Raw genomic sequence first — 8,684 nt, forward strand, 5'->3', positions numbered from 1 at the left:
TAGCAACAAAAATCTGAGAATTCCTTTAAAACTATATTAATAAATAGTTAGAGGGTGAGATTTCCAGTTCAATATAGCTGATTCTTTTGCAAAGGGAATAACAGGCTTGAATTGCAGGCTGTAAATGACAATCCTCTTGAAAAGCCTTAAAGTAAAATCAGGTGAGTGGGAAGTGCAATTAGTGGCATGCTGTTTGAGGAGGGGAGAAATAGAGAGGAGGGGGGAACTGCTACATTTTTCTTAAAATGTTGTAATGTCGTATTGACCTGATTCTCTCCAGCTGTAATCATCTTGTGAGTCTCTCGGCAAGGAGAAAAATACACACAATATTAGTTACTGACACTTAATATCTCTCTTTTTAGTCTGTTAAGAACATGTTTCAACAAACAACCAACTTAGGAAAGTGTACAACTGGTACCGCGTAGAGAAACCTAGAGTCTGTCTTGGAGGTAGACCGACTGACTGAGTTAGTTAGTTTTCGTGGTACTAGTGTCTCTTGCAAACCATTTAAACATCGCACTGCCTAGTAAGAAGTATGCTGAGCTATTTGTCTTCAGTTTCTCAAGGTTAATTTCAATTAAGAAATCTAATTAAATGAATTTGAATTTATTAAACATGTCGTCAGATTTTCACCAGGATGGAATTTTTTTACTCCTTTCCTTTCCAAGTTCTTATGTAGGTAGGAAGAGCGTTTTTTAAAAATAAAACATGTTTGTCTGTTCTAGTCTTGTCACTGGTTAGGAACAGTTCATGTCAGCAACGTGCGACAAGACAATGAAAGATAATTCCAGATAAGCAAGCAAGCAGCATTTCATGCCGAACAGAGAAACACATTAATTCAAATACATAGAGGATCCCCCTACTTTCTTTGACTAGTTGTAGGACAAAACCATTAAAATATTTGAAAATATTCCTCGTAGAAATTACCAGCCATGTTCTTCAATAATTCAGCAATTAATAGAGGAGGTAAAAAATAAGATAAAAAGTGGGGGAAAGAAGCATCATCTGGGTATATATTACACTGCCTTGTGTTTCATGCAGGAGAGAAGGGCAATAATGACTGAAGTTTCTTTTTGAGTAAGGTTCGTAGGTATCAGTGGGCATCTATTTCATCAATCCTGCAGGCAGCTGATTAATGAAATCTGGAAAAAAATCCAGCTTTATCCTACAACGTGTTCACAGTAATCTCAACTTTTTATAAAACTTCCTCTGACATTTTTGCGTCCGATTCCACTGGCTCTGCTACGACGGGTTACCTCTGTTGTTGCTTTGCGCAGCGTGCCTCAGCACATCCAGCTTTGGGCTGTATAAGCTCCACCTAGAACTGATATTCCTGTGGTTACACACTGCTTTTCTTCCCTCTCCCACCTCCCATCACAGGCTGTGTGTATAAGTGGAGCCTAGGAAGCAATTCTTGGCCAACGGTACTGTAACAAATGGGTCGGCACAGAGGAAATTATGAGATGGCATTTTAAAATATGGACTGTGTGTTCAAACTTTCATAATTTCAAAGCATTCTGTGCCTTTTTTTCTGCTGAGATATTCATGTTGCGTGTAGAATGTGAGGGTTTGAAATATTCATTTCAAATGGCTGTTGATTAAATCATAATGGTATAGTCATCTATTTCCAAAAGCTCTATTTCAGACAAGATTTATTCAAGAAAAATTAAAATAAGACTCTCAAACTTGCTCTGAAGATTAATTTTTTTTTTTAAGACGGGAACTTTGAAAATGCCTGAGTGATGACTTTTAATTACTGAATAATTTTAAATGCCAAGTGATGGCTTTTAATTCCATTTAACTTTTTCAGCCAAATTATTTAGGCACTTTTCAAAACCCTCAACTCCCCATTGTTAATGCATAGACTAGAAGAAAAAGCAGTTGGGCTGTTAGTATGGACAAACTGCTAAACACCCCATTCCCATGGAGACAGAGGCTCAGCTTCCAAGCTGAAGGAGATGCCCTACTTCCCTTTATCCCACTCCTTCCTTTTACCCCAGCAGACAGTCTTTGGCTGCCCAGTGGCTTCAGGTTCCATCTAGCTCCAAAAGGTTTATTATTTCATCTGTTATCTTTGTTTCTTACTGACCCTGTGCTTCATCATTCTCTTGCATTGCTCTTTTCATGGATTAAGATGCAGAAAAACCATGTGGACGTCCCTGTTGTCGTGTCTCTGGTGGTACTACAGCTACTGCTGGCTGTGCTGGAGTTTCTCTCCATTTGATCTTTGAAGCTGTTCTATTATATAAATATATACATATATGCCTCTGTATAAATGTTTCTTGGAACAGACTGTTGAAAATGTGTCTCCTACATCTTAAGTATTTGTCTGTTGGAATATTTGTTATAATGAAGAGTTGTGTATACACAAGAGATTAGCTGGGCTAATAGTTTAGCGGTTATGGCTTTCAACCAGTTTAGCCAAGAGACCTCAGCTGGATCTTGCATGTTCCAGAAAATACTCTATATGTGAACTGTGGACGGTTCTGAAATAGCAAAGCTGCAGCCAAAGGAGCTGAAGGGGAAAGAGGGATGTTTGATCCCTCATCAGCCGTTTCAGAACTTTGAAACTTTTCCACATAAAATGTTAGCCATAATGTTTATAGATCACCACAAACACTTCTGATAGTGGTAGCATCTCACTTTCCAGTTCAAAACAAACAGCATTTTGCTGGAAAATTTCCAGAATAGTGCTACTTAGTGTCACAATGACAGACTGGTCAAATGAATCCGCAAATCCAAAAGTGAAGGAAAGCTAGAACTGAAATGCATGTCCTCTATCTAGCAGGCAAGATAAAGTGTCACTGAGAAGCTGATGATTGCTAAATCTCCTTGGTTTAACTTTGTTGCTTATGATTTATTGGGCTCTGTATTTCTCTGCTCCTTTACATCAATTGTCTGTCCCTTGATGTTTCTCACTTATTCTAGATCATTCACGTCTGTTGTTGATCTGCTGTAAATGTTGATGTCTAAATTTTAAAGAATGTTACATAAACAAAGACTCCAATAACACTACTGCTTGTATGCAGCTTTCACATGGGTTTTGAAAGTCCATGTGCAATCATGCAGTATTACAAAGTAATAGTTCACCAAGCTTGAGATCTCCTAAAGACACAGAATTTTCCGAAGGTTTTAAGAGAATTAGGAGCTGGAAAGAATGATCCAGATTGTAATCCTGCCCCCCCAGCGCCGTCTTCCTTAATTTTTCTCATGGAACAAAATGTCCAGTGGCATTTTGGTTTGCCACATACCAGAATTAGTCTGTCAAGCTAGCATATACTGAAGGCAAATTTAGAATTTCTCGAAATGGCAGGGTAGTTTGAATGGTGGATGGCCTGTTTAAAGGAGCTAATCCAACGAAGAAGGTAGTATATCCTTCCACTTCTTGGAAGGATTGGTTCAACCACATTAGGCCATGTGGAAGGCCATGTGGAGAGTGCCAAATTGCTTTTCTTTACATAAATGAAAACATTTAGAGAAGTTTCTTCTTTTTCCCCTGAGTCCTCTAGAGAAGAAGCGCTAGCTCCATCCACTTTGAGCAATGGCTTAGGTCCCACCAGCCCGTCACACTCTGAGGTGGAGCTTGGTGAAAGTGTTGCCTTTCTCACAGGTCTCTATCTCCCATTCTTCCCTTAACAGCCATTTGCTGCCATTAACTGGACGCTTCCAAACACCCCCAAAGTCCTACAGCATCTGGTCCATGGGCCAGATGCCACAAATGCTAATTTGTGCTGGAGAGAGCCCCAAATCCAATTATTACTGCTTAAGGACAGAATTTTTTTTCCCTCCTCCAATGCTATTTGTTCCTTATGCTATGCTTTTTGGCCACATAAGACTAAACTGCTCTGAGTAACCTAGATATGCAAAACACATCAGGCTTTACCCCATAGCACTTTGTTACATGTCATCAATCAACTAGATGTATGACTAGTGACCAAGATACAGGACATCTGGGTTTTTCTGTTGAATTATTTGTTAAAAAATAATATCTAGATTCCTGTTGTTTTCATTTTGTTCTGGTTTTAGATGAGTAATGGATGGGTTTTGTGTATTTATTTAGTGTAACTTAAAGTTTGCATTTTCATGTTGAAGGGAAATATTTGTGCAACTGTGTCTTCTCCAGGATAATGATCTTTCAAAAGACCTTATTGAAAGGCAGAGGACAAAAGGGGGAAGGAGAAGGATTCTGCCAAAAGGCCTTCTCTGTGTTTCAATAAATGCTTTCCAGATCCTCTGTTTCAAAGAACATCAGCTGACTCCTCTTTTTTACCAGCTTTTTCAGTCCTTTAACACACCTATTTTGTTTTGTGGCGTTCTGGGGGGAAGTAATTTTATTCTCTCAGAATATTTAATTTCTTCTCCAAAACTTCTGTTCCTTTCAGTGTATTGTTAGCTGTCGTAGGAGTGTCTCGTACTTATCTTTACTCACCCTCCTCATCAGCCTTGAATGTGTACATTATGGTGATACTATCAAAGCATGTTTTTTCTTTTGGTGCAAAGAACTGCACAATTCCCCATCTGCTGTCTGGTGTGTGAGGGCTTACTTGTTATTAAAAAGATTTGATTTTTTCAGAAATCATTTTTCATAAGAGTCTGCCAGCCAAAAATTAATTCCATCACACACTGAAAGCTCTTGGGCCTAATACTTGCTGATTTCCATGAAGGTTCCCTGATTTACACCGTGAGAGGCAAGAGGAATCAGAATGCCAAGGTGTAATGTCTTTAATATTAGGGGAGATACTGGAGATCTAGTTCCATCAATCCAAATTCTGCCAGGCAACTGTCTCAGAAGGAACTTTAAAAAAAAAAAAAAAAAAAAAGTTTCTTGGAATCAAAGTCACCTTAGATTAGATGAAACAGGCAAGGATGTAAATTTTAAGTTTCTGTTTCCCAAGGAAGCTTGTTTAGTTGCTTAGTATCAGAGGGTTCTAATTACTCTGGATATAAGTTTTTCGCTCTTTCAATCAGTTTGTACATTACTACTTCTATTAGTACAAAAATCTGCCACATGTTTTTACAGTGAGCATGTTAATCTGAACACTGACCTTCACAGCATTGTCACTGTCTATGCTCAAAGCTGACTTTGTGGGAAGTGTTTTCATCGGTGGTGTCAAAAACCTTCAATAATTAAAGTTACTATCACATATGTACATTTTTTTTTCTTTTCTTGTAATAAAAGAAGTCTCCTCTAGAGCAAACAAAGAGAGAAAAAATTAATTGATCTGACACTTGAGCTGAGAAGACATACTTTAAGGAATACTACTTAAAGGAAAAGGAAGTTTGGAGTCTCAAATAATTAAACTGAGAATTTGGCCAAGCAAATGAAGGCATTTTCTTTCAATATATTACTTCACGTAGACTTGCAAAGTCTTTCCTTATGTCTTACATTGCTGGACCTTTTTTCTGAACTTTAGAAAAATAGCAGGATTAAGCTCAGAGTACCTTTTTCTATGAGAGTGGCAATAAAAAATACAAATAAAAACATGCAATTTTATTCAGGATGTGTGTGGTATAAAGAATTTTATTTCCACTTCAGCCTGCATGTGCTTGTCCTGTTTTCTGTAAATCTTTGGTAGAGATGGATGCTGTACAGGGACCTCTTCATTTGAATCTTCAAAGTTAGATTGCCAATTACCAATACCTAAAATTCTTAATACAGCTCTTCTGTAAAAGCAACCACTGCGTTGCCTAATGAAATTATATGAATATAGGAGAATATATTACAATAAATTAATAAACACTTAAGAAAATGCATGTTTGGGGCGGGAAGGGGAGGGAAGAAAAAAAAAAAGCACCCTCTGCTTTGGCAATGGATTGATACTTAATGAAATTATGAAACCCTTGCTATTAAAGCTTTTGAATATTCTTTTTTAGCCCTAACTGGTAGAAATTCTCTTTCTGAAAATAAAGACCCTAAGATATATTTTGAGCATAGATATGTGCTATCTGTGTACCAGTTATGTTGTTCTATCAATCATTCTTATGTAGAAGATATTTATATTCTTATTTCATCAGTTTGAAGTCCTTCATGTCCAGCTGTCAGTAGAGGATATTTCAAGGCCCCCAAAACTTTTTATAAAGGCAGAATAAGTCAACAATATTTTACTACTTTTTTTTTTTTAGCTAAGCTTGCAATTTTCTGAGTACTATAAACTCCCTTTAAACAAATGAGAGTTCTTGTCAATAAGAAACTACAAGATAAAGTCTTTAACAGAGTATCTATCATAGCCTGTCTTTATCTTTGCCCACAAGTTCCTTTGCAGGCAACGAAGAAGCGATAGCAATATACTCTAACAATAGTGAATGTCTTCTTTGATTTTATAAATAAATAAAACAAGACAGGCATATGAAACAAGATCACTCCATCAGTTTGTGGTGTTCCCATAAAAGGGATGGAGGAGAAGACAAACATTTATAGGAAGGGAAGAGGGAAGTTCCCCCCCCCCCGTAATGGCCACAATAAATATGTGTGGTGGAGAAAAATAAATGTGAGGAGAAGACACGCACACCTGATGTTGAAGAAAAGCCCGTTCATGCCTAATACATTGGAGAAATTGTTCAAGAGCTGCTCATCCATGTTAAAAAATATTACCCCTGTAATCCTGCCAAGGACAGTGAGACCTATTGTAGTTGACTGAATAAGTACTGGTCGTTCAAGTTGAAGTGTCATAGGGGCAGCTGTAATTTATACACCCAATTTTTCTAACACATCCAAAAAAAATTTTTTAAGAAACAGGCCAGATTCTTGGACAACATAAATTGGTACAGCTAATTAAAGCCAATGGCTCCATTCCACATTTTCTGAGCTGTCTCTCTTGTCTACCATGCATTGCTTTGCCTGTTTGCACAAGTTGTTCACTTTTCATTTTGCCTGAGATCTTGTGTGTTTATATCTGCCAATTTTAAAAATCACTGTAGAGATTTGTTTGATTTTGAATAAGACTGGATTTAAAAAGTACTAGTCAAAACTTATATGAAAAGCTGAACTGCGTAAGAGGGTTACCAAGGGCAGGACAGAGCCCTTAGTCTGCACAGGATTTATTGTGATTAGACAAGCTTTATGCCAATCACCATCATTATCAGGAATTGTATTGAGGGTCAGGAACCAACTTAGAAAGGAGATTGACCATATGGATGCAAACCTAATGGATTTGTATTTTAATAAACAGGGCAGGCTGACGTAAAAACAAACTTTAAAAAAAAAAAGTGCAAATAGACCTCATGGTAAAGCATCTCATGCCAGCTCATAGGGCTAAGAAAAAAAGAGGAGTCATAAAAAAATGCATGTGGGGGTGCAGGGGAGGAGGAAGAGAGATTCTGGCTGAAAAAGCATCAAGCCATATCAGTACAGTCACAAGAGCTGTGTGAGAGGTCTGTGCCCAGTAACGATAGGTCTTAGCTGTAAAACCTGCCTGTCTAGGACTGTGGATGGCATGTTAGTGACTTTCCTTTTGCCTGCTCTGTACATGAAGGCTGTCTCTGACCATCTGATCCTGAAAGCCATCAGATTAAGAAAGCAGCACCAGAGTCTTTCTGCTACTCACCTATGCACTCTGAGTACCAGTACCTAATCCTATATTAGAACAGCAATGGCACTTAAATGATCCCTGTTCCTCAACTGCTTTCCCCCTTTCCAAAAATACTTCTGCCTCACTTAAGCCTATCCAACTGTTTTTTGTGGCCACACTGTAAACCAGATCAAGAAAAAGGTACGCTTTTAAAAACAAAACCTTTTAACTTGATTATTCATTGTTTCCAGAAAGCAGAGGGTTGAATCAGTTCAGACAAGAAGGCAGTAACCTATATGGGGAGGGAGTAAGTGATGCAAGAGGACTGAAAGATCTCTTTATCGCCAAAGAAAGTATAGCCTGGATCCAGAATTAAGACTTCGTGGTCTGGACTTGTTTGCAGAGGTTTGTATACGTCTTGGTGTCTGCAGTTGAGCAAATGTAGAATGCAGTCTGGAAACTCAGAGAAAGGGGCTGAGTTGAGGCATGTTCAACAATTAGAGAGGAATTAGAATAGAAGAAAAAAAAAATCAATTAAGTGATAGTTTCCCCATAGAAAGAACCTCATTCAGTTTTTACTTTTTCATCCTTTGGACAAACTTCTATACAACAAGTCATGGGACTTGCATGTAAACATTAATAACCTTCTACCCGGTGTCCCAGTTAGCAGAGTAAAGCCGAGTACCAGCCTTGGCTCCTGCAACTGAGCCAGAATCTAACAAGTACCTGCCACCTGCAGCTACCCCAGCCCAGGGAGAGTAAGGGTAGGTCTGTCACAGATGCGAGAGAGATGCAAGGAACTAATAAAGTCAAGAGAAGTAATATCTCTCTTTCGGTTTCCAAAGGGTAGAGGTGGAAATGTTCAGCACTTTGCCTTGTGCCCTCTCTTAACTGGTTTAAGTCCCTTCCCTTTTTTTTAAGACCATTCTCCAAAGACTCCAGCAGAAAGAAAGGGGTGCTTCTGCTCTCATAATCACCAATTCCTTTTCCTGTAATAGGAAAGTGTTAATACACAAAAGATCAATTCCACACAGAAACTGGGGAGGCACAGTTTACTCCCCATACTTTTCCAATCAAATAAATGTGAATGCATGCACTTATCTAGTCAGCCAAACACAGAAAGTTTCCAGAACCTATATAACTGTTAGTAATGACAAAAAGGTTTCACATTATCTA

The sequence above is a fragment of the Nipponia nippon genome, unplaced genomic scaffold (genome assembly GCF_047370975.1).
Source record: "Nipponia nippon isolate SJK-2023a ecotype South Korea unplaced genomic scaffold, ASM4737097v1 scaffold_4, whole genome shotgun sequence".
Lineage (NCBI taxonomy): Eukaryota > Metazoa > Chordata > Aves > Pelecaniformes > Threskiornithidae > Nipponia > Nipponia nippon.